We start from the raw sequence: 27208 nt of genomic DNA on the forward strand, positions 1-27208 counted from the left end.
CTGAGAAAGAACTTCTAGCTGTTGTGTTTGCATTGGGCAAATTCCGTTCCTACCTGGTGGGGGCGAAAATTATCATCTATACCGACCACACTGCTATTAGATATTTGTTAAGTAAGAAGGATGCCAAACCAAGACTTTTAAGATGGATCCTGCTCTTACAAGAGTTTGATTTAGAAATAAAAGATAAGAAAGGTACTGAGAACGTAGTAGCAGACCACTTATCTCGTATCGAAGGGAACAAGCCTGACCAAACCCCAATTAATTACGATTTCCCTTACGAGCGACTCATAGCCCAAATGGAAAGTGATATGTCTGAACTAACATTAAGCGATACAGAAATAGAAGAATCCGTGGAAGACGTACACGCGAATGCAACTCTGCCATGGTACGCTGACTTCGTCAACTACCTAGCCGTCGGAGTACTTCCGCCGGACCTATCTTATCAACAAAAGAAAAAGTTCTTTCATAACCTAAAACAATATTACTGGGATGAACCCCTTCTTTTCAAAAGAGGGACCGACGGTATTTTCCGTCGATGTGTTCCTGAGGATGAAATCGATGATATAATCTCTAATTACCATTCCGCCCCCTATGGAGGGCATGCAAGTACCTCAAATACCTGCACTAAGATCCTACAATCTGGCCTATTTTGGCCTACCCTATGGAAAGACGTCCATAACGCGGTTATAAAATGCGACCGGTGCCAACGCACTGGCAACATCTCAAGATGCGATGAAATGCCACAAACAGGAATCTTAGAAGTCGAAGTCTTTGACGTATGGGGGATTGACTTCATGGGACCATTCCCAGCTTCTTTTGGTAATAAATACATACTCATTTTTGTCGACTATGTCTCAAAATGGATCGAGGTTGTAGTCTCTCCAACAAATGACACACGAGTAGTAATCAAGCTATTCAAAAATATTATCTTTCCCAGATTCGGTGTGCCGAGACTAGTAGTTAGTGACGGTGGCTCCCACTTCATATCGAATATATTTCGAAAACTCCTTCTGAAGTACGGAGTACGGCACCGCGTAGCAACACCGTATCATCCACAAATTAGCGAGCAAGTCGAAGTCTCGAATCGAGAAATAAAACAAATTCTTGAGAAAACCGTAGGAATATCCAGAAAGGACTGGTCATCCAAGCTAAACGAAGCTTTGTGGGCCTACCGGACGACTTACAAAACCCCGATAGGAACCACACCCTTCAAACTAGTTTATGGTAAATCATGCCACCTCCCTGTAGAACTGGAACACAAAGCGTATTGGGCAATTAAAACCCTTAACATCAACTACACTTCCGCAGGCGATAAACGGATTCTGGACATCCGCGAATTAGAAGAGCTCCGATTGGACGCTTACGAGAATGCCAGGATCTACAAAGAATGAACCAAAAGATGGCATGACAAACGCATCTCTAGGAAGGAGTTTAAAGTCGACGATGTAGTGTTGCTATTTAAATCAAGACTTAAACTATTTCCAAGAAAACTCAAATCTCGGTGGTCTGGCCCTTTCGAGATCACCAAGGTCCTCACTAGTGGTGCAATAGAAATAAAAGGTAGAAATAGTGACCCTTTCATAGTAAACGGGCAGCGCTTAAAGCATTATCATAACATAGAAATTAGAGACTATTCGAACATTCTCAGACTCATAGAGCTGCTCGCTCAACCCCAAACCTAGTACAACGCAACCCTACTGTCGAACTTCCGACATTAAACAAAGTGCTTAGTGGGAGACAACCCACCTTATTTCTTTTCGTTATTTTTCTTACTATCTAGTTTCTCCTTTCTTTAATTTTTCTTCATTATTTTTGTTTGCTCCCCCTTCTTGATCCTTTGCAGTCACTCTTGTTGTTTCTAGTAACTAACTTAGATATATTGGATACTGACTAACAGGAAAATTACTAATTAGTTAGTTAATTACATTCATCATGCAACAACCAGAGATAGTTTTCAGAGGCCGAGTTCAACGCAGGCGGTATGATTATCTAGCCAGGAAGAATATGGCATTGACCATATATTATGATGGACCGACCATGGATAAATTAGGCATCCGAGATAGCATCCTATATATGTTTAACCAGCTGGGGTGGGAGAACGCAGCCATTAAGAGCGGTTTGTCACGTACCGTGACCTAACCTTAGAATTCCTGAGTTCCCTTGTATACATCCCTGAACATGGTTACGGACTTAACAAAGGGTTAATATCCTTTAGGTTATTTAGCATGCACTTCACCTACACCCGTCGAGACCTTGCTGACCTCTTAGGATTCCCTAGCGGCCCTTTCGTCTTTACTACCCGCCAGGAGGACCTTATCGATGACATTAATCTCGATGACTTCTGGGGTTGCATATCCGGAGAATCTAACCCAAACCCGAATGAGATGCACTCACAAAAGATCCATAACCCTGTTATCCTCTATTTTCATAAAATACTAGCCCACACCTTATTTGGTAAGGAAGAGAATAACACATTAGTGTCCCGAGATGAACTCTTCATCCTGCTGTGTGTCGATCAAGGTCGACACGTCAATATAGTATCATTCATGATGGAAAGATTTGTCCACCTTGCTAAGAATAACCGTACCCCACTAATCATAGGAGGCCTAGTTACCATGATAGCAGACGCTATAAGACTTGTACGCCCACTTTATGAGCATATACCTTTTGGAAACATCCGCCCAATGGATATCGACTTTTGCTTTAACCGCATAATCATAGGTAACATTGGGACGGATACCTTTGATTATCTAATCAGTAATGAAGTGGTTCGACTTTTCACCTTGCCTAACCAAGAGAAAACGAGTGTGCACAACCGAGATAACTGGCTCTATGACTTAGAGGAACACCCTATCGATCCACCTTCACCTCCCGCTACACCGCCCAAATATGAGTGTGTTAATGACCCTATCCTTAAGGAAGAATCTGACCCTGAAACACCTCCCAACTATTATAACATAGCTGAACCGGTTCCTCCATCTTGTGCTGATAATCATGCCATGCTCATCACCCGTCTGAATACTTTCCAAGCTGACATCACCATTGTGAAAGAAGAGATAAAGCTCATACGCTTTGATGTCCTAGACCTGATGGATATAGCCGTTGAGCAGTTTCATTATCTGAACGAAGTTGTTGCTGCATTGGGACAAAAACGTGGCTGAAATTTCTGACCACTGATTTCTCCTACTCGCACTAAGCAATGAGGACACTGCTTTGTTTTGTGTGGGGAGGAGCACTTCTATTTATTGCATTACTTTTGTTCTATTGTTTTCATTTGCTATGTTATCGCTACATTTTTTTTTCTATGATACATCCAATTTCAATTTATTAATTCAATTGCTCTTTATTTAATTAAGCTTATTTCTTCTATTTATTTATTTCTGCATTTAAGCTATTAAATTCATATTGCTTAGCTATTATTTATGCTGCTATTCTGCAATCTGTGTTAGAGGAAATTTTTTAATTCAGCGCGTGACGACGGTCACTATAGGGTGACGTTCGTCTCACAGACGTGACGACCGTCACGAATCTGGAACGATCGTCACACACATGAAAGTGACTGTTACGAGCAAGTGACCGTTGCAGACGACCGTTACGCATCCGTTGCTCGTGACGACCGTCACACCCCTGTGACGACCGTCACGAATTCCAGAGAGCTCACCATAAAAGCAGGCGCTCTTTCTCCCTTTTCTCCTCACCAATATTCGCTCTCCTATATTCTGATCATCATCTATTAAATTCTTCACTATTTTTCTGCGAGCGCATAACTCACAAACCTTCCACCTCACCCACCAATACCAATAGTTACATCCAACTCATCAAATGGCCCGTCAAGAAAGAGGCACTCCCGACCTATCAACCGTCACATTCCGCGATGGAGAAGCCAGCGAACGCCAAAGGAGCAACTACCTCAAATTCTACCAATGCTCCGTTCAAGCCACGAGGTATGTGGACCATGAATGCCTAAGGAAGTTAGGACTTTTGGAGGGTGTGGAGTGGATGCTAATTGCCTCCAGCTTAACGTAGCTCTGTACCACACCGCAACCAACCTACGAAGCGTTGACCCTGGAATTTCTAAGTTCCTACTCTTACATCACTCCACCTGGCGCTACCCAATATCTCACTGGTGTAGCCACATTTAGAATGTTCGGCACCGAGTATTCCCTTAATCAAACCTTGATAGCGAGAATGCTTGGTTTCCGACATAGAGAAGGAATCCACTGCTGCATTCCAGAAGGATGGTCTGATATAGCATTCCAAGTTTGGCACAACCTCACCAACATGAACGCAACGAGCTGGGATACGCTTAACGCAACCTACATCCACAACCCAGCCATCAGATACTTTCACAGAGTCCTGGGGCACACAGTTTTTGGAAGAGTCAGCAACCACAAGGTAAACTCTAAGGAACTTTTCCTTCTCCACTGTGTGTTTGCCCAAATTGCGTTCAATGTTACTCCGTTCCTACTAGCCAACATCCAGGCTGCTTGCATGAGAGGAAGCCAGGCGTTTTGTTGTGGGGGAATTATCACCTCCATAGCGTTGGGCTTGAACCTGGGAGATGGGCTAGCTAACTTACCAGCCCTGGAAGCAGAATTCCTCGACATCGACTACTGTCGTGCCTCGCACCTAATCAAAGCAAGAGATGATGGGAAGTATCATCCTGTTGTCAGAAATAAGACAGTAAAGAGCATCATCATGCCCAACAGGAACCGCACAGATCCAAGAGAAATGACAAATTGGACCTTTGATCTGGAGGCCCCCGAGCCAACTGATGGAAACCCTGGTAATGGTACAGATGAAGTCGAAGAAGAGCTTGACAGAGGCATGCCCCAACCATCTCAAGAGCACGCTGCGGAGACCTCCTCCCGAGGATAAAGAAGAAGCGAACGAAGACCCGCCTCCATGGAAAACATCTATGCCGAGATGTTGAGACACAACCAAATCATGGAAGACCGCCAAACAGAAATGCTGCAAGCGATCCAGCAAATGCAGCGGGATCAACACGATTATACTCACTGGCATGATCAGGGGATGGCGGAACTTTCAGACCAGATGAGTGCCCTGACTTATCGCATAGATGCCATCCAGGAGTACACTCAGCACGTAGGATTGGATCCTACCCAGCGAGGACGAGGTGAGCGCGCAAGAGCAAGATCCAGAGCACGAAGAAGCCAACCGCGTAATGATGAGCAGTGATTTTTTGTTTCTTTTCCCTTTTACTTCTGTATTCTGTCGCATAGAGGAAAATGTAATTTTCAAATGTGGGAGGAAATCCTTATCACTCCTCTACTTATTTCTATTGCTAATATTTTCAGCCAATACAAATTTTTTTGCTTGTCCTTTTTAATCATTTACACATATTTTTGCATAACAAAATTTTTCCTTAAGATTAAATGCATACCCTACAAGTACATAGGTTGTCCCGAGGAGGCTTTGTCAGGAAAACCGAGAAAGATCTAACAAGATTGATACCGTCCCGACACCCTAGACCCCTTATTTCTACGAGATCGGTTTGAATAACCATTATACCGACACCTTAAGTCTCCATTCTAGATTAACCCCTAGTAGTTTATACTAGCAGTCAGCACCGTCTCAAGCGCAAACCACGCGGAGAGCCGATGAATATAAGTGTTTGATGCCTACAAATCAAGAAACTCCTTCATACTGTTGCTATCAAGAAATTGATAAAAAGAACCATTACAAAAGGTTGCAAAGTTATGCAAAAAGAAGGAATAAAAACCCCAGTTGGTTGGTTCAGAGGTACCTGGTACTGGACTCGGTAGGGCGAGCTACGGTTCGATCCCCCACAACCTTCAAATGGGATATATAAAGGGGTACCACACTAGTGTACCAGACCCTCGTGCCAAGAAAAGGATCAAAGTCACTAATCGGCTACTTCACTAAGTGCGTGCGGAGGCAAAGGGCTTAATGTGATTGCGCTAGAATGAACCCGGGTGAAATAGAAACAAAGACACTAGGTCGAGCTATAATGGCATGATTCGAACTGGCTTGTGTAAAGGAGAGATCTATGATAAAGCTGAAAGCTCGTGTCATCACAGTATCTTTGGTGTTTCACTCAATATCGGACATCCTAACAATCCACCTGACAACCACGTACAACAGGTAATGTATCTGCGTTTAAATTCTATTTTTCAAATTGTGTTTGCTTGAGGACAAGCAAAGATTCAAGTTTAGGGGAGTTTGATAACGCGAAAACACATCAGATAATTGCCTTTATTTACACTCAGAAATCACATCATTTCGATTAATATCCCGATTTTTGCGCAAGTATTCGTGTTGTTTTTGCAGGTATTTAAATCTCCATGCATTAAAGAGCAAAATGAAGAAAAGGAAGAAAAATAAGAAGAAACAAGTAAAAAAGCATAGAAAAACCAGAAGAACAGAAAAAGCAGATTTTGCTGATGTGATGATCGCCACACATTCATGACGCTCGTCACGGCCCAGACTGTGACGACCGTCACAGGCCCATGACGAGCGTCACACGGCCACAAACTGCGCTTTGAAGCAGTCAGCAAGAGGCACCCAAAAGTGCCTATATTTCCTCCAACAAACGTTTCCCACAATTTCCTTTCTCAAGACCAAGTGTTCCTTGAATTCCTCAACTACCAAGACCTAATGGACACTATATAAAGGACTCAATTGGGAAAAATTGGGGACACCTACTTTGATTTGACGCTCTGCAATTTAATTTCCAGTTTTTAGCATTCAACATTTTTTTCTTTCTTTCCAGCAACCTTGTTTCCATTGCCTTATTGTATTCGTCATTCTTTTCATAGTTTCCCTTTTCCAGTTAGTTTTTCAGTTAGCCATAGTAGTAGTTTCCTACATTGGGGAACTACTACACCTTTGTTTAATTTTAAGTAGTAATCTGTATTGAAGAAGCAAAGCCTACCGACTTGTGGAGGACTGCTGATAACATGAAATGATATAACATTCTAGGACTCAATTTAATTAAATTATATTATTATTCACTTCAATTTATTTCATTTTATTAGATATTACGCGGTATTTTCTTTCCATTTATTCCAGGTGGTTTATTTGAAGCACAAGTAAAAAAGGAACAAAAGGAGGTGCAAAAAGGAATGAAAAGAAGCAAATATCAAAAGCCAAAGCCCAGCCCAGAAAGCACAGGCGTTGCACCTGTGACGAGCGTCACAAAGGCTGTGACGAGCGTCACGCTTTGCCCACTTGTGTGACGAGCGTCACACATGGTGTGACGGACGTCACACCATTCTCCTATATTTTTGGCACAAGGAACGCAACAGACCACGTTGAAGCCTACTATCACGCTTGACCGTTTGCAACGTGAAGGCTATGTACACGGAAAACCCTTGGAAGCAGTTACAAAAAGTACCAATATAAATAGTAGCTTTTGGAAAAGCTCTCGGTTCGTTCAATTTTCCTCCGTCGTGCAATTTTTCTTCTTCCAGCCGTGCAAGCATACCACTATTTTTCTTTATTATTTTTGCTTTTAATTGCAGTTTTATTTTTATTTTCTTTTCCAGTTAAGCTTTCAACACTTAATTAATTGTTTTTCGCACAATAGTTTCTACACCGGAAACTATTGTGTACCTTTCACCGGATCTAACCTTACGTTAGAATCTAGTTTTTTATTCCTTCGCTTTTATTTTTCTGTTTGATTGAAGAATTCAAGAACAAATCCAACCGGTCTGTGGTGGAGTTTTCAAGACTGCTGTTAATTACTCAGGTTCTTTAATTATTGTTTGAATTTATATATGCCCTGCTTTACTGTTTATTTATATTATTTGCCTGAGATGAATTTGTTTATGCATGATAATTATTTAAGTTTGTTTAGCATGTCTGGCTAATTTATTTAGGTATCGGTATGTAAAGTAAGCGGAATGAAGGAATCAAAACTAAATTGGTTTAATTAAGTTTAAAATTAAAATCACTCTTTTCACGGTCCCAATTTACAGGTTTAATAACAAGGTTTTTGTACGAAAGTAAAAGACATAAAAAAGTTAAAAACAATAGAACGAGAGTTTGAGTTTTTGACTGGATAGTGTTAATTGGACATTAATTCTAGATCAGGGCGAGAGCAATTTTTAGAGTTAATTAAATTCTAATCTTTTTCAAAAAGTATTTTTAAAGGTTGAATGTGAGGACGAGAGTTAAGCATTTGAATTTAATTATATAACCTAAGTCAACAGAGCAAGAGTTTGAGATAAGGGTGTTTAAACGATTAGTGTTTTCTTAAAAAGAGTTTCTACGGATTCTATTGTTTTCAAAAAGTGGCTTTTGACTTAACTAATAAGTGACAGCTACGTTAATATAAAATCATAGTTTATTCAACAGAGCGAGAGTTTGAGATAAGACTTTTAATCAATAGTGTCTACTGAAAGGATTTGTTTTAAAACCAAGAAACCAACGAAGAATTGATTCCCTAATTACGACGAACTACATACCGATATCTGCTTAATTGATATTTAATTTAGATCCTATTTTTAGTTTTAACTTTTCCCCAAACAATCAAAGTATTATCTGCCTTAGCTTTACGAAGTAACCTTAGAAAACGGTATATCGATTCATAAGTCCCTGTGGGATCGATATCTTTTAAAACTACGCGATAGAACTGTGCACTTGCAGTTTGTACCCTAAATTTGACTCATAAAGTCGCGATCAAGTTTTTGGCGCCGTTGCCGGGGACTTTTATTTAGTCGATATCGTAACTCTTCTGTTACGCTATAGAGACTAAGGCTTTTCTTTTTCTTTTCTTTCTTTCGTTGATTTGTATGCCACACACTCGCTCACAAGGCGAGCCGTTCTACTTACGAATCAACGATATCGAACTATATCTCCGAGTCTTACGGCGAATTCAGGAATATCGTGCTGCAAACAATCTCCCTCCTGTCGAACTTCCTGATTTCAAAAATATTTTCCCTTCGATACCCGAGATGGCAGAACCAGCTCGTGCTCTTCGAGATTACGCCGCTCCATCGCAAGATGAGCCGCATTCGAGTATTGCTCCACCCGCAATCGAAGCAAACAACTTTGAACTTAAACCTTCACTGTTGCAGGCAGTGCAACAGAATCAATTCTCTGGAAATCCTACCGAGGATCCAAACCTTCATTTATCCGTATTTGTCCAATACGCTGATACTGTTAAAGCTAATGGTGTCACTTCAGAGGCTATTCGACTTCGTCTTTTTCCTTTCTCGTTAAGAGATAGCGCTAGAAGATGGCTTCAATCTCTTCCTTCCAACTCAGTCACCACATGGAACGAGTTGAAGAAAGTTTTTCTTGCCCGATATTTTCCGCCAAGCAAAACAGCTATGTTAAGAGCCCAGATAAATGGATTTAAACAGAAAGATAACGAGTCTCTCTTCGAAGCATGGGAAAGATACAAAGACATGATGAGACTTTGTCCACACCATGGTTTAGAAGACTGGTTAGTAATTCATACCTTCTATAATGGTCTCTTGTACAACACGAGGTTAACAATAGATGCCGCCGCAGGTGGTGCACTAATGAACAAACCATATGCTGACGCTTACCAACTTATCGAAAGCATGGCTCAAAACCACTATCAGTGGGGAAGCGAACGAACAATGGTGGAAAAACCTCAAACGAAAACTGGCATGTACGAGATAAGTAACCTTGATCATGTTAATGCAAAAGTGGATGCTCTGGTCCAGAAAATTGAAAGTTTAAATGTATCACCTCCAGCCACCGTGGTTGCCATAACTCAGAATTGCAAAGTCTGTGGAATCCAAGGTCACACTCCTGCAGATTGTCAACTCCTAACAGGAATCCGAGCGGAGCAAGTAAACTATGCTCAAGGAAGCCCCTACTCGCATACCTATAACTCAAATTGGAAGAATCATCCCAATTTTTCATATAAGAGTAATAATGCTTTATACGCACCTGGACAATCTCCAAATCAAGCCCCAGCTATACCTCCGGGATATCAAAAGCCGATCCCATCTACACCTAACAATAACGCCCTTAGGAAATCCAACTTGGAAATCATGATGGAAAACTTTATAGCCTCTCAACAGCAAACCAATAAAGATTTCTTAAACCAGAATGTACACACTGGCGAACAAATTAAACAACTAGCAAGTAAAGTAGATGCCCTGGCTACCCATAACAAAATGCTGGAAACGCAAATATCACAAGTAGCTCAACAACAAGCGCCTACTGCTTCCCCAACTGGTACATTTCCTGGCCAACCCCAACCTAACCCGAGAAGCCACGCTCATGCAATTATACTGAGAAGTGGAACGGAAGTGGAAGGACCGTCTGACCCAAGGATAGAAAACCAAAACTCTGAAAAGTCAACTGAGGAAAGTGAAACTAAGGAAAAGGAAGAGAGTAATAAGGAAACCGTAGAAAAGAAGGAACCTTATGTACCTCCACCACCTTATAAACCACCTATCCCTTACCCTCAAAGGCTTATTAAAACCAAAGATGCGGGCCAATTCAAAAAATTTGTTGACCTACTAAAACAATTAAACGTCACAATTCCGTTTACAGAAGCTATTACGCAGATGCCCTCATATGCTAAGTTCTTGAAAGAAATTCTTTCTAATAAAAGGAAACTTGAAGATAGCGAAACCGTTACACTCACCGCTGAATGTAGCGCTATAATCCAGAATATGCCTCCTAAACTTAAAGACCCAGGTAGTTTTTCTATACCCTGTCACATAGGAAAATTTGTCATTGACAAAGCCTTATGCGATTTAGGAGCCGGTATTAGTGTTATGCCTTTATCCATATGCAAGAGACTGGAAATGGGAGAATTAAGACCAACTAAAATGTCTGTGCAACTAGCGGATCGTTCCGTCAGATATCCTGTAGGAATTCTTGAAAACGTTCCAGTACGCATAGGTCAATTCTACATTCCAACCGATTTTATAATTATGGATACTAGAGAAGATGAAGTTACACCCATTATACTGGGAAGACCATTCTTAGCAACTGCCGGTGCAATCATAGACGTAAAACGAGGACGACTCACTTTCGAAGTAGGAGAAGAGAAAATTGAGTTCATTCTTTCCTAATTTTTGAAAGCACCTGCAATAGAAGATACATGTTACTTCATGGATATCATCGATGAATGCATAAAAGAAACAGAGTTAGAAAAAGACAAATCATCTGACTATCTTGCAGAAGACAAACTTAACCAATGTTTAGCAATAACACCGGACCCTACGCAATGCCTTAAGAAACCAACCCTAGACCTGAAAACACTTCCCAAAAATCTGAGATATGAATTCCTAGACTTAGAACTTGAACGACCAGTGATAGTTAATGCTGACCTAGGAAGACTCGAAACAGAAAAACTCCTACATATCTTAAGAAAATATCCAACCGCACTAGGATACAACATCACCGATCTTAAAGGAATAAGTCCTTCTATCTGTATGCACCGCATCATGCTAGAAGAAGACTGTAAAACTTCTAGGGAACACCAGAGGAGACTAAACCCGATCCTGAGTGAGGTAGTGAAGAAGGAAATAACCAAGTTATTAGAGGCAGGTATCATATATCCTATATCTGATAGCAAATGGGTTAGTCATGTACACGTAGTACCAAAGAAAGGAGGTATAACAGTCATTGAAAATGAAAAAGGAGAAACTATAACCAAACGAATCGAATCGGGATGGAGAATGTGCATTGACTATAGGAAACTAAACAAAGCAACCCGAAAAGATCATTTCCCTTTACCATTCATTGACCAGATGTTAGAATGATTAGCAAAACATTCTCATTTCTGTTATCTAGACGGTTACTCAGGTTTCTTTCATATACCAATTCATCCTGATGACCAAGAAAAGACAACATTCACATGTCCTTTTGGTACCTTCGCTTATAGACGAATGCCGTTTGGATTGTGTAATGCTCTTGCAACCTTCCAAAGATGCATGATGGCAATATTCGCCGATTTTCTCGAAAACATCATGGAAGTATTTATGGATGACTTTTCCGTATGCGGACAAAGCTTTGAAGAATGCCTTGAAAACCTAGAAAGAGTTCTAAAGCGATGTGTAAAAGTAAACCTAGTACTCAATTGGGAAAAATGCCACTTTATGGTACAAGAAGGAATTGTTTTAGGACACATCATCTCGAACAGAGGAATTGAAGTAGACAAAGCCAAAATAGAGGTAATCGAAAACCTTCAACCTCCGAGAACTGTGAGAGAAGTACGAAGCTTCTTAGGACATGTCGGTTTTTACCGACGATTCATTAAAGACTTCTCTAAAATAACTAAACCTTTGACCGGGCTATTGATGAAGGATGCTGAATTCATATTCGACAATAAATGTTTAGACGCATTTCAAACGCTTAAACAAGCACTGATCTCCGCACCCATAATGCAGACACCAGATTGGAACGAACCATTCAAAATAATGTGTGATGCCAGTGATTACGTTGTAGGTGCTGTTTTAGGACAACGAAAGGATAAAAAGCTTCACGTTATATATTACGCAAGTAGAACTCTAGATGAAGCACAAATGAATTACGCCACAACCGAGAAAGAACTTCTAGCAGTAGTGTTTGCGCTAGATAAATTTCGTTCTTACTTGGTCGGAGCCAAAATAATCATCTACACCGACCACGCTGCTATCAAATACCTCTTAACAAAAAAGGATGCTAAACCTAGACTCCTAAGGTGGATCCTGTTGCTACAAGAGTTCGATTTGGAAATCAAAGACAAGAAAGGAACTGAAAACGTAGTAGCAGATCACCTCTCTAGACTTGAGAACCTTGAACCGGAAAGAACATCAATTAACGATGATTTCTCGTACGATAAGCTTATAGCTACTTTGGAAGAAAATAACGGTGATAAACAGGTAGAAACCACCTTAGCTATATCTGTTACACCGTGGTACGCTGACCTCGTCAATTATTTAGCTGCCGGAATAGTTCCACCTACTTTATCCTACCAGCAGAAGAAACGATTCTTCTATGACATAAAACACTATTACTGGGATGACCCTTTACTTTTCAAAAGAGGCCCCGACGGTATTTTCCGTCGGTGTATACCCGAGGAAGAGGTAGAAATAATAATCCAACACTGTCACTCCGCTCCTTATGGTGGACATGCAAGTACATCCAAGACCTGCTCTAAAATCCTACAAGCCGGTTTTTATTGGCCAAATATATGGAAGGATGTACATGCAGCTATTAAGAAATGTGACAGATGTCAACGCACAGGAAACATATCTAGACGTGACGAGATGCCACAAAAGGGCGTTTTGGAAGTAGAGATTTTCGACGTGTGGGGAATAGACTTCATGGGACCTTTTCCATCCTCTTTCGGCAACAAATACATACTCGTGGCAGTTGACTACGTATCGAAATGGATTGAAGCTATAGCTTCTCCAACAAACGACACACGAGTAGTAACTAGACTCTTTAAGAATATAATATTTCCAAGGTTTGGTGTCCCAAGAATAGTAGTCAGTGATGGTGGATCGCATTTCATATCCAAGGTACTCGAAAAACTACTTCTTAAGTATGGCGTAAGACATAGAGTAGTGACACCCTACCACCCTCAAACCAGTGGGCAAGTGGAAGTGTCTAACAGAGAGATTAAACAGATACTAGAGAAAACAGTCGCCACTTCAAGGAAAAACTGGTCATTGAAATTACCAGAAGCTTTATGGGCTTACCGAACTGCCTACAAAACTCCCATAGGGACAACTCCATTTAAGCTCATTTATGGAAAATCCTGCCACCTCCCGGTAGAATTAGAACATAAAGCCTATTGGGCTATTAAAAATCTAAATTTAAACTATAAGGCCGTCGGCGAAAAGAGAATCCTTGATATAAGCGAATTAGAGGAACTCAGAAGAGACGCTTACGAAAATGCCAGAATCTACAAAGAAAGAACAAAACAATGGCACGACAAGCGCATATCAAGGAAAATCTTCAAACAAGGCGATACAGTCCTTTTATTTAACTCTAGGCTAAAGTTATTCCCGGGAAAACTACGATCTAGATGGTCAGGTCCTTTTCAAATCACCAATGTTTTTCCCAGTGGAGCAGTAGAAATTAAAGGCAAATCTATGGAACCATTTACCGTAAATGGGCAACGTCTAAAACATTATCACTATGCAGAAAACAATGAAGATTCGCAAGTCTTACACTTAGACAAAATGCCTCCAGAACTTATAGATTATAATTGATAGTTTTTATGTCGAGCTTGCGACATTAAACAAAGCGCTTAGTGGGAGACAACCCACCAATATTTATATGTTCATTTCTTCCTTAATTATTCTTTTAAATTTTGTTTAGTATTCATTCTTAATTTATTTTAATTTATTAAAAAAAAACAAAAAAAAAAAAAAAAAAAAAAACTTTTTTCTTCTTTTTTCGGCATTTGGCCAAATCCTGACTAACTCTTGTTTTTCTTTTCTCTAGCTAACACTAACCTGATGGGACAAATTGATCGTATGGGTATCAAATTCAGAGGGAAAGCTCAGAAACAAAAGTTTGAGGAACTAGCCACGAGAGAGATGCTACCTAGCCTGTATGCTGATGACTGGGCAATGACTGCCCTTGGACTAAGAGAGAGTGTCCTGTATTTGCTGAGTCAGATAGGATGGGAAAAACTCCTATCCGTAGACAATTCGTCACTTACCGGAGAATAACACTAGAATTCCTTAGTTCCCTGATCTATCTACCCAGCCATGGAAAAGGAATAAGCAGAGGTTTCATCCAGTTCAGAATGTTTAACATGGAGTACCAATTTAATATTCAAGACTTTACCAACCTTTTAGGTTTCCCTACCTCCTTTGATACATTTACAGTGAGCCAAGAAGAACTTTTTGAATATAGAGAACTTGAACACTTTTGGGGAAGCTTGACTGGAAATGACGATCCCGAGGAACATGAGTTTCTCTCCGGAAACATACATAACCCGGCCTTTCGTTATTTCCATAAGATCCTGACCCACACCTTATTTGGGAAGAAGCCAAACAGTACCACAGTTTCACGTGATGAACTCTTCATCATATTTTGTGCTTCCCAGAACCGTCCAGTAAACGGTGCCACTTTTATGTTGGCAAATTTAGACCACCTTATCCAAGATGAACGAGCACCAATTCGAATAGGCGGTTTGATAACCATGATTGGTAATGCTATCGGATTACATCAGCCTATGCTTGACTTAAGCCCTTTTTGTGGCATTACTATTATGAGTATACCCTTCCTCTTCAACACTATGTTTATAGCAAACCTAGGGTCTGACGAGTTTGAGCTTATAATTAATAACCAAGTTCTTTGCCTATTCACCATGCCCGATCCTAGGACTAGTGTTCATAACCGCAATAACTGGCTCTATAATCTGAACGAAACCCCCTCTCCTACTAGATCCACTGAATCCATCCAGGACTATGAAATCTGTGATGACCAGATTCCTTATGCTGAATCCGACCCTCAGACACCATCTGGTTACTATGATATTGATCCTCCTCCTCAACCTGTTCAGACCGAAGAATCGGCAATACCCGACCTTAGACATCATATGCCCGGAACTGATTATAACACCGCCATTGAAGCTTTGATGTCAGAACAAGACGCCCTCAGAGAAGAGTTCGCTAACATGAGACACGAATTTCTGGGATACATGAACGGTATGACAAATCAGTTTCACGAGTTGCTAAACCGTGTTAACTTATTTGCTCCTCCGGCCAGAGATCATGCAGATGGATAGAAGTTGTTTTTCTTAGTTATTTAGTTTTAAGTTAGATTATTCATTAATGTTATTTCAAATTATGCTCGTGTTTGTTTCTTTTTCGCATTTTTGTTTTTTTTTCTTCCAATGTTACATTATGATTATTTTATGAAGCTATTGATTTATTTTACTTTATTATGAACTATGCAATATCTGTCAATAATGCTCTCTACTGTTGTTTACTACATAACTTATTAATGAAAAATATAATTATGCACTATTATACAAAGTAGAGTAGCATGCAGGGAAATTTAAATAGCAGAATAAAATAATCTGAAGCAAAACAAAATAAATAATAAAAATAAATTACCAAAATCATTATGAAGAACGCAAGCAGTAACCATGCCAGAATGACTGTGTGACGAGCGTCACACAATCTATCACGGACGTCACGCCAAGGGCTTGTGACGCCCGTCACGCCCCTGTCACGAGCGTGACACCGTCTGACCATGTTAACGTTACTAGCCGTTGGGTGGCGACCGTTACACCACTTCACCTTTTTACCTTCCCCATTTATTCACATTAACCCACATTTATTTACTTTTCAACCACTTCCTTTCCAACTTCAAATTTTTTTCCTATAAATACCCACCATACCTTTCTTCCTACATCACAACTATTCTATACAATCAAATATATTTCTTTTCTTTCCTAATTACTTCTTCCAACTCATTCATCAGTATGGCGGGAAATCAAAATTTTGGAAACATCATCTTCCGATCTGAAGATGATAACTATCAAAGAGAGCAATTCGAGCGTTTCCAACAACGAGGTGTCACCTCTACCAGGTATCCTGATTCAACTTGTTTACAACAATTAGGATTACTTCAAGGTATCGAGTGGATGCTCCGCCTTGCCGATCTAACCTTTCTATGCACTCATAATCAACCTACCTACCCCTCCCTAACCTTAGAATTTTTAAGTTCATATGCGTATAACACTCCCACCGGTGAAGACGAATTCTTAACCGGTACCGCAACCTTCCGTATGTTCAACACCGAATACTCCCTATCCCAAAACCATTTGAGCACCATGCTACAATTCCCCATAGAAGGTCAAGTCTACCCCAGAATCCCTCCAAACTTAAACTGGAACACAGTTGCCGCTTTCGACCTCTTTAGGAAAATATCCGGTGTAGATGCCAATAACTGGGAAGAGCTCCTTGTTTCCCATATTCATAACCCAACTATCCGGTACTTTATCCGCATCCTACAAAACACAGTTTTTGGAAGACCGAACAACAACAAGGTCAACGCAAAGGAACTATTCTTCCTCGAATGCGTTTTCGAACCGAATGCTAAGGTAAACGCCGCCTCCTTCCTATTTCATCATATCCGCACCTTATGTGCTAGAGGCCGTCAACCTTTTGTAACTGGTGGATTAATCACCACCATAGCACTTGGCTTAAACCTAGGGGACCGACTCCAAACTTTAGAATCTTTACCTCCCCTATTTATGGACATAGGCTACTGTCGGTCCAGCCTCCTAATCAAGAACAGGATAGGCGGAGGGTATTATCTTATGGTGAACAACCAAGAGGTCCCAAGCGTTGTTCTACCCAACATTGCCTTAACCGATGTCACCAATCCCAACCGCCATATCTATGATCTTAATGCTCCCGAAGCTACCGAGCCTGCATAAGCAAACCCGTCCACCGACGAGTTTGAAGAAATGGAGCACGGTGATCAGATTCCTGCACAACAATCAGTCCCGCTCAACCCTTCTGATAATGCAGCTGGCCCATCCTCACGACGTCGTCGACGAAGAAGGCCTGCAACCAATGACGACATCATGGATGCTATTGATGGTATGCAAGCACAGAATCTCGAAATGATGCAAATGATGCGCCAAATGCAACAACAACAAGAAGCGAGGAATGCCATAACCGACCAGCGGTTCACTGATTTGCTTAGCAGGTTTGACAACTTAGAAGTACATCAACGATCACCAGGCCCAAGAACAAGAGGCGGAAGGCAGCATTGATTCCTTTTTCTTTCTTTTTGTATTTCATTTCTTTCCATTAAAACATTGGGGACAATGTTTCATTTAAGTATGAGGGGGAAAACCGTGTTCTTTCTATCCTCCCTTCTTCAAGTATGTACCTTTCTTTTTTCTTTTCATTGTTATTTCCCTTATAAAAAAAAATATATATTTCTTATAATATAGATTTATTTTAAGTTAAGTCCCTAGTGTGAAAAATTTCTATTATCTATTCCCTCAAAAAATTTCATGAGCCATAACAAATATTCAACACACTCAGTAAGTATAAAGGTTGCTTATTTTATCAAACTTGAGACAAATTAAGACTAAAACTATTACCGCCCCGACACTCTAAACAAACCTCAACATGTTAGATCAGAAAGGCAGCTGTTATACAAGTCCCTGGATTTTTAACCTTATAATAACCCCGAGTAGTTTATACGAGAAGTCAGCACCATCTTAATAGCAAACTACGTGGAGGGCCGATGAATATAAGTGAATGATTCCCAAAGTAACATAAAAAAATATATATCAGGAAATGCACTAACTAAGTTAGGTGATCCTTACCAGATCATTTAATCTAAAGGTTGCAGATCATACAAAAGCATAATATGAAAGATCCATTATGAGGTGGTTCAGCAGGTATCTGGTACTGAACTTGGTAGGGCGGACTACGGTCCGATCCCCCGCAATTCGCAATGGACTAAATAACGAATTTATCTGACTCATGTACCAGAGATTCAAGCTAAAAAGGGGATCAGAATCACTAACCGGTCACTCCACTATGTGCGTGAAACGATAAAGGGCTTAATGTGATTTCGCTAGAATGAAAACGGGTGAAATAAGAGTAAAAGAACCAGGCTAGCTATAATAGCATGAATTGAACTGGCTTGCATGAGGTGAGATTATTTGATGTGGTAGCGGTAGTCCTTGCTGTCGAGATTAGACTCAAGATACTTTAAAACGAAATCTACTTGCAACCTAGTACGAATTGATGTGTGTTTTGGAATTTCATCTGGCTAAATTCTTAAAACAAGTTCTACACTGTATTTTGCTTGAGGACAAGCAAAGATCTAAGTATGGGGGAGTTTGATAACATGAAATGATATAACATTCTAGGACTCAATTTAATTAAATTATATTATTATTCACTTCAATTTATTTCATTTTATTAGATATTACGCGGTATTTTCTTTCTATTTATCCCAGGTGGTTTATTTGAAGCACAAGTAAAAAAGGAACAAAAGGAGGTGCAAAAAGGAATGAAAAGAAGCAAATATCAAAAGCCAAAGCCCAGCCCAGAAAGCACAGGCGTTGCACCTATGACGAGCGTCACGCTTTGCCCACTTGTGTGACGAGCGTCACACATGGTGTGACGGACGTCACACCATTCTCCTATATTTTTGGCACAAGGAACGCAACAGACCACGTTGAAGCCTACTATCACGCTTGACCGTTTTCAACGTGAAGGCTATGTACACGGAAAACCCTTGGAAGCAGTTACAAAAAGTACCAATATAAATAGTAGCTTTTGGAAAAGCTCTCGGTTCGTTCAATTTTCCTCCGTCGTGCAATTTTTCTTCTTCCAGCCGTGCAAGCATACCACTATTTTTCTTTATTGTTTTTGCTTTTAATTGCAGTTTTATTTTTATTTTCTTTTCCAGTTAAGCTTTCAGCACTTAATTAATTGTTTTTCGCACAATAGTTTCTACACCGGAAACTATTGTGTACCTTTCACCGGATCTAACCTTACGTTAGAATCTAGTTTTTTATTCCTTCGCTTTTATTTTTCTGTTTGATTGAAGAATTCAAGAACAAATCCAACCGGTCTGTGGTGGAGTTTTCAAGACTGCTGTTAATTACTCAGGTTCTTTAATTATTGTTTGAATTTATATATGCCCTGCTTTACTGTTTATTTATATTATTTGCCTGAGATGAATTTGTTTATGCATGATAATTATTTAAGTCTGTTTAGCATGTCTAGCTAATTTATTTAGGTATCGGTATGTAAAGTAAGCGGAATGAAGGAATCAAAACTAAATTGGTTTAATTAAGTTTAAAATTAAAATCACTCTTTTCACGGTCTCAATTTACAGGTTTAATAACAAGGTTTTTGTACGAAAGTAAAAGACATAAAAAAGTTAAAAACAACAGAACGAGAGTTTGAGTTTTTGACTGGATAGTGTTAATTGGACATTAATTCTAGATCAGGGCGAGAGCAATTTTTAGAGTTAATTAAATTCTAATCTTTTTCAAAAAGTATTTTTAAAGGTTGAATGTGAGGACGAGAGTTAAGCATTTGAATTTAATTATATAACCTAAGTCAACAGAGCGAGAGTTTGAGATAAGGGTGTTTAAACGATTAGTGTTTTCTTAAAAAGAGTTTCTACGGATTCTATTGTTTTCAAAAAGTGGTTTTTGACTTAACTAATAAGTGACAGCTACGTTAATATAAAATCATAGTTTATTCAACAGAGCGAGAGTTTGAGATAAGACTTTTAATCAATAGTGTCTACTGAAAGGATTTGTTTTAAAACCAAGAAACCAACGAAGAATTGATTCCCTAATTACGACGAACTACATACCGATATCCGCTTAATTGATATTTAATTTAGATCCTATTTTTAGTTTTAACTTTTCCCCAAACAATCAAAGTATTATCTGCCTTAGCTTTACGAAGTAACCTTAGAAAACGGTGTATCGATTCATAAGTCCCTGTGGGATCGATATCTTTTAAAACTACGCGATAGAACTGTGCACTTGCAGTTTGTACCCCAAATTCGACTCATAAAGTCGCGATCAACTGCTCAAGTGCTCCAAGAATCGTTATACTCTGTACTTCGATATCCAGGTTTTTATTGAATTGTTATTATTGTTGCCCATTTATTGTTATAAGCATGTTTGCCACTGAGTTAATCTGTTTATGCCTTGCGATTGCCTTATTTAATATGTCCGGCTAAACTACCGGTATCGGTATGTAGCATCTTAATTTGATGGGATTTAATAATAACCGGTGAAAACCCTTTTTCTCAAATAACCTTTTAGGCTGAAGTTTTTAATATGAATTTAATTAACTTTATCACAAAAGCGTGAAAAGCTATTTAATACGATTTTGCTACGAAAGTGGGAAATTAACTAAGGTGAGAAACAACAATTGCGAGAGCGTGAGGCTCGAGCTGGATAGTAAAAATTAGGCATTGGGTTTAAAAACAGCGAGAGCACTTTAAAAACAATTAGAATTTATTTATTTTCAAAAAGTAATTTTGACTTCAAATGGGACAGCGAGAGCGTACATTCTGACTTAAAGTTATAGGCCAAATCAACAACCACGAGAGTGTGAGATAAAGTCTTTTAAATAAACAGTTTCTACTGAGAGATATTTGGCATTTAAACTATTCACCGGTGACTTATCGAATCCCTGACGATTAATGCGTTGCATACTGATTCCCTTCCTTTAATTCTTTCTTAAAACCGGAAATTTCCCTTAGATTTACTATATTACCCCCGAACTCTTACTAATCTATTCCCTTAGCTAAACATAGTGACGTTAGCAGCACTAATTTGACCATAGGTCCCTGTGGAATCGATATCTTTTAAAACTAAAGCGACTAGACTGTGCACTTACAGTCAAGTACCCGACAGACTATATTTTATATATAGCCACGACAAGCATCAGCGACCACATGGCTAGAGAACAAAGGCGTGATGACCTACTCTCTACCATTCAACAACAATTGGCGGACAACATGAGCTTCATGCAAGAATCGCAACGAAGGCCAGATCGATCATATGCGACTGTTTCACAGACCCTGCTTGCGATCACAAACGAGCAATCACACTAGCAGAACTACCACCGTCAGCATTCTGCGCTGATAGAGGCCACTCAGGGTTCCATTTTAGGCAACCTTTGAGAGGTGAGGACTGCTCAGGATGCCTTATCGGCCAGGATGGACTGGAGAGACCGTCGTCGCAGTAGATCCCGTTGTCCACCTCAGGATGGCGAAGGGACCAGTGGTCAGTAGTAGTGTGACAGGTTACTCTCCCCTTATCTTATTTCGAAACATTGGGGACAATGTTCGATTTAAGTGTGGGATGAGATTTTGTCGCTTTTTATTTCCCTATGCTGTTTTTAGTTAGATTGTTTATTTTTATTGCTTTTTAGTTGTTTACTTTGTTTTATTTCGTTGTTTAGTTAGTGTGTTTTAGAAAATACATGTGTCTGACGAGTCACCAGTACAGTGTATCTTTAGTACATCCTCATCTCCCCATTCCTTTAGCCCTACCAAAACATTTTTGCAAAAGAAAACGGTGTTGTTCTGAAAGTTTTGGGGCTTTAAGACAGGTTTGAGTTAGGATGTGGTGACTTGGGAGAACTTTTTGAAACATCAGTATCGTTTTAGCACCATAGACTTCATGAATATAGGAATCACTCCCGAAACCCCATATACCATGGCCTTAATCACCATTTCAGTATAGTCCTCAGTAGTTTATTCTAGCAGTCATCTCCGACCTACGCATCCTCTACGTAGGGGACCGATGAACATAAGTGAATGATCTAGTACAATAAATAAAGAAAAAGGCAAATTTTGGGATAGGTGACCCTCACAAGGTCATTTAAACCAAAAAGTTGTAAAAATTTGCTGCCAAAGAAAAAGAAGAAAAACTCACCCACTATTAGTTGGTTCAGAGGTATCTGGCGCTGAACTCGGTAGGGCGGATTACGATCCGATCCCCCACAACTGCATTTGGGTCAAATAAAAGGGTTTACACAGATTTATGTGCCAGAAACCCCATGTTTAGAATCAGATTCACTAATCGGTCACTCTACTATGAAGCATGTACGGATAACGGGTTTAATGTGATTGCGTCTGAACGAAAAGGACCCAAAAAAAGATGAAGAGGTAGGCCTAGGTATTGTGGGATAATATGGGTTGGTTAATATAGGAATGGAGTTTATGTCCGTGTCTGCGGATAAGTGTCATCACGATACCCTTGGTTCACTCAGTTAGTACCTATCACTGCATCCCGACTTGAACTGAAGCCTTTTTAGCCCGAATCACTCGTCGACACCGGTTTTTCTTCTTTGAGCTTTTAAGTGTTTTGCTTGAGGACAAGCAAGGGTTTAAGTGTGGGAGAATTTGATGACACTAAAACTCACCGTATTTTTGACTCCGATTTCGCATGCATTTTAGTTGTTTTATTGTTATTTTGTTATGTTATTACTATGCTTTTCTTTGTTTTCAAGTTTCCAATCTAATCGGAACCCCGATCGAGAAAAGGAGCGAAAATGAGCTAAAAAGCCAAAAAACAGTATTTTACACTTGTGGCTCCCACTGTGGTTGGCGTCATGGGTCCAGCCATGACGTGTCCCAGTTCAACTTCTCCTCAACTGCCACGTCCCCCACGATCTCCACTTGGGGATGCAAATTTCCTCCTGTGGCGGGCGCCACAAGAACAAAATGGTTCCCGCCTATTTTCAAACTCAGGGGCATCCTTGTAATCTCCATGTTCTTTTCTTGCCTATAAATAGAACCTTGATCTCATTTGTTTAATGATCCAAACTTAGTTACAACTAGGCATATATCAGTATTGTGTAAAAGTGGTAATCGCTTCACATCGGAGTGTTGCCACACTGTGTAATCGAGTCTGTAATCGAGTTTGGAGCACTTTGGAAGGAAGTTTAATCCTGCCGCCATTTTCATTTCTGTTACGCACTTTATTCGACCCTCCGATTGGAGCAGGTTTTATTACTTTACCTTTGTCTACTTTATTTTCCCGCACTGTCTTTATTTTGTTTACTTTTCCGCACTGTCTTTATTTTGTTTACTTCCCCGCACTCGCACTTTACTTTGTTTATTTCTCGCACTGCACTACTTTCTTTTATTTCTTGCACCGCACTACTTTTATTTATTTCTTGCACCACACTACTTTTATTTACTTTCCGCACTCGCACTACTTTTATTTACTTTCCCGCACTCACACTTATTATCTTTTTATTTATCCGTTTTTTATGATAAAAATTAAAATGCAATTTTACTTTACCATGTTTGGCTAAACCTGTAAAGGTTAGAATGTAAGGATTGTAATTGAACCGATAATCCATACAATTGTTCGTAGAAACACTTAAGGGCTACTTTGACTTTCAACTTAAGTTTTCCCGCACTTAATTTTCGTTGGGTAAGATCGAAAGCCTTCCGACGTCTGTTTAAACTTAGTTGTTTTTAACTATTTCAAATACAGCGAAAGCGCTTTGTTTAGTTCATTAGGAGTTTTTAACTTAAAAAGAAAAGTGATTTTAAAATTATTTTCGGACGCGTTTATAAGTTTAGAGTTTGGTTCGTGAGAACCTCTTTTGGTTAAGAAATCCAGGTCAAAATACTTTTCAACTTAGTCAAGACACTATATTTCTTAAAAATAGGTTTACTACTCTAACGCAATGCGCGCCTTTTTATAAGTGACAATAAGAGGGTTTGATTAGGGAGTACAACTCGATTCTGAATACGCGAAAGCGACAGTTCCCGTTAAATTGGTTCTTTTCAAAGTAGGAAACATTGCCCATAAGTAATTCTATTAGCAAGTACTTGGATTATTAATTGATTATGTGAATTACATTCGAACCTGTCTTTATTGATTGAATTTTATTTAATACTTTATTTTTCATTGTGCACTCTTAAAAACCCTGTTTCGATTATCTTAGATAAACACCGTAACAATAGATAGCGATAGATTGACACTTGGTCTATGTGGATTCGGCAATCTTTTATGTTACTCTGACGCATTCGTATACTTGCGAAAAACACGCATCAATAATTTTGTTGTTTATTGTGGTCTTTTTCAACTTTAGGAGATTAATGACCGACTATGAGGTGTCTTATCTAGTTAGACCATTTTCAGACGAGGAGCTGAAAAAAGTTACGTGAGATTATGATAGTTTCAAAAGTCCAAATCCATATGATATTAACTTTTTAATGCATTAATTCCTAAAATCAACAATCCTCAAAGGTCATCTGATTTTAGGTCGATATCTTTGGTTAGGTGTATGTATGAAGTGTTGTTTAAGGTTCTAGCTAATCGTCTAAGGCTAGTTATTGGTAATGTTATATCTAAGACTCAATCAATTTTTATAAAGAGGCGACAAATATTCAATGGTATTGTTATGGTGAATGAAATAGTAGATGATACAAAGAAGCATAAAAGGAGTTGATCATGTTTAAGGTCAATTTTAAAAAGGTTTATAATTTTGTAGAATGAAGGTATCTAGACGAGGTGATGGGAAACTTGGGGTTCCCATGTAGATGGAGGAAATGGATTATGGAGTGTATGTAATCAGTTTCAACATCGGTCCTCATTAACAAAAGTCAAACTAAAGAATTTGGGATGGAGAAAGAGCTAAGGCAGGGTGACCCTCTGTCATAGTTATTGTTATTGGTTACGGGAAAAGGTTTGAATGTTATATTGAATACTTCAGTCAACACATACTACTTTATAGGGTGGAGGAATGACACAAATTTTGATTTCATAATTTCTCATTTGCAATTTGATGATGACACTTTGATTATGAGCATATGAGTTAGAAAAATATCAGAACTTTAAAGGAGATTTTGATCATGTTTGAAATGATCTCAGGATTAAAGGTTAATTTTCATAAGATTTTGCTAGTTAACATTAATATTATGGAATATTGGTTGAAGGAGACATCAATAGTGCTAAATTAGTAAATTTATCATATATCACTTTTGTATTTTGGACTACCAATTGGGGGTAATCCTAGTCGACGTCCGTTCTGGAATCATTTGATAGAGAGAATAAAAAAGAAGTTATGAAAGGGGAAAAGAATAAATTTGTCCATGGGCAGTTGTCTTGTATTCACCAAATATGTTTTGAGCTCTCTGTCGATTTATTATCTTTTCTTCTTCTTTGCTCATGCATGTATTATTCCAATCCTTATCTGAGACTTTTTAGGGGGTGAGAGTTCTCGTAAGATCCATAGAATTAAGTAGGACAAAGTGTGTTCAGATAGAATGGCATGTGAGTTTGGGGTTAGGTGAGTAATGAAGTTCAATTAATCTTTGTTAGATAATTGGGGGTGGAGGTTGCATGTTGATCATAAGGGTTTGAGGTATAAGGTGTTAGAAGCAAAATACAGAGGTCAAGGAGGGTGTATCAAGTGTGGAGGAAGTAGGGTATTAGTATGGTGGAGGAATTTGGGTAGATTAAGGGAATGAATGAGGGTAAGTTAGAGTCAGTGGTTAAACGATCAATTATCTCAGTTGGTGGATAATGGGGAAGGTATGCCTCTCAAAAATGACCTTTGATTGGGAGAAGGTACTCTATTTTTTAGGTATCGTTGATGTATTGGTCAAAAAGTGCATTTGTGTGTGCTCCTCCTGCAAGTGAAGCAGGACTCAGAGGCCTTAGTAGGTATATTATATCGTATGGTGGTTAGGGTCTGCCCACGATGACGAGAAACCCTGTAAGATGGTGTTTTACAGTGGTTTTAGGAGTCATGCTCACGTGAGATGATATGCTCTATAGATGGACGATGTATTTGGGTATAAGCCTTTGAGGGGTGTGATCATATGAGTTATGATCTTGCTAAGTGCTATGTTTTAGGGTGTAATGATTCATCATTTTCCTCCTACAAGGGATGTGTATTTATAGAGGCTTTTAGGGCCTAAGGTTATCTTGGGAAGGGTCATCGTCCATTCAGTCAATGCTGAACCATTGAATCTCTTTTCCTTGAAGGTCGTGAGTCAGTTAATGAACCTGACTTCTCGCTACCCCAGAAATGTATTTTCCCACGTTTCCCACGATGGGCGATAGGAAGACCTTGTGGGTAAGGCGATACTTCCCTTTGGGCGATGCGTTATCATCGCCTCTCCTTGGGCGTCCTCTAGTCGTTTTCCTATAAGAATCTCCCTACAAATATAACACTACGTAGTCCCTCAAGTATTCTCGTCCCACCCCACCTTTTTTTTAGGCTTTTGTGAGACGGGTCTCAACAGGACGAACATGTCAGTTTTTCACCCCTACTATCAGCTATATATTGCTAAAATTTTGATATAAATAAATTTGATTTTTACAATAATTCTCTTTAATTATCATTTAATGTAATATATATATTTTTACATGTATAAAATTATTTTAAACTCAATCCAATCAATATAGCTCAAATGTTAAAATTTTGATCAATCTAAAAAAAATCAAAAATGCTACCCACCCGAGTTCTGAAAAGCAAAACATATTATTTTACTTTGAAATTTTGATCCATATTGGCTTTGGCCATCTCTGAGTGCGTCATACGCCAGTCTTATGCAACACTCAGTTTTATATTTTTAATAATATATCAAACTGTTCATGTTGACATTTTCAAACCTCTGATCATATATATATTAGAACTCACCCAAACGCAATAAAAACATTTTATATATCATTAGTATAATATTACTATTATTATCTATACCTATATGAACCCGGCCTTGAATAGTTATAATATCC

General features: G+C 39.2%; 1 non-coding gene across 1 annotated transcript; it reads right to left on the reverse strand.

Moving 5' to 3' along the window:
- Positions 1-9317: 9317 nt before the first annotated feature.
- LOC127088567 (small nucleolar RNA R71) lies at positions 9318-9424 on the reverse strand. The gene has a single exon (XR_007790398.1). It is a non-coding gene; the product is annotated as a small nucleolar RNA R71 (small nucleolar RNA).
- Positions 9425-27208: the final 17784 nt, after the last annotated feature.

The sequence above is a fragment of the Lathyrus oleraceus genome, chromosome 5 (assembly GCF_024323335.1).
Source record: "Lathyrus oleraceus cultivar Zhongwan6 chromosome 5, CAAS_Psat_ZW6_1.0, whole genome shotgun sequence".
NCBI classification, from domain to species: Eukaryota; Viridiplantae; Streptophyta; class Magnoliopsida; order Fabales; family Fabaceae; genus Lathyrus; species Lathyrus oleraceus.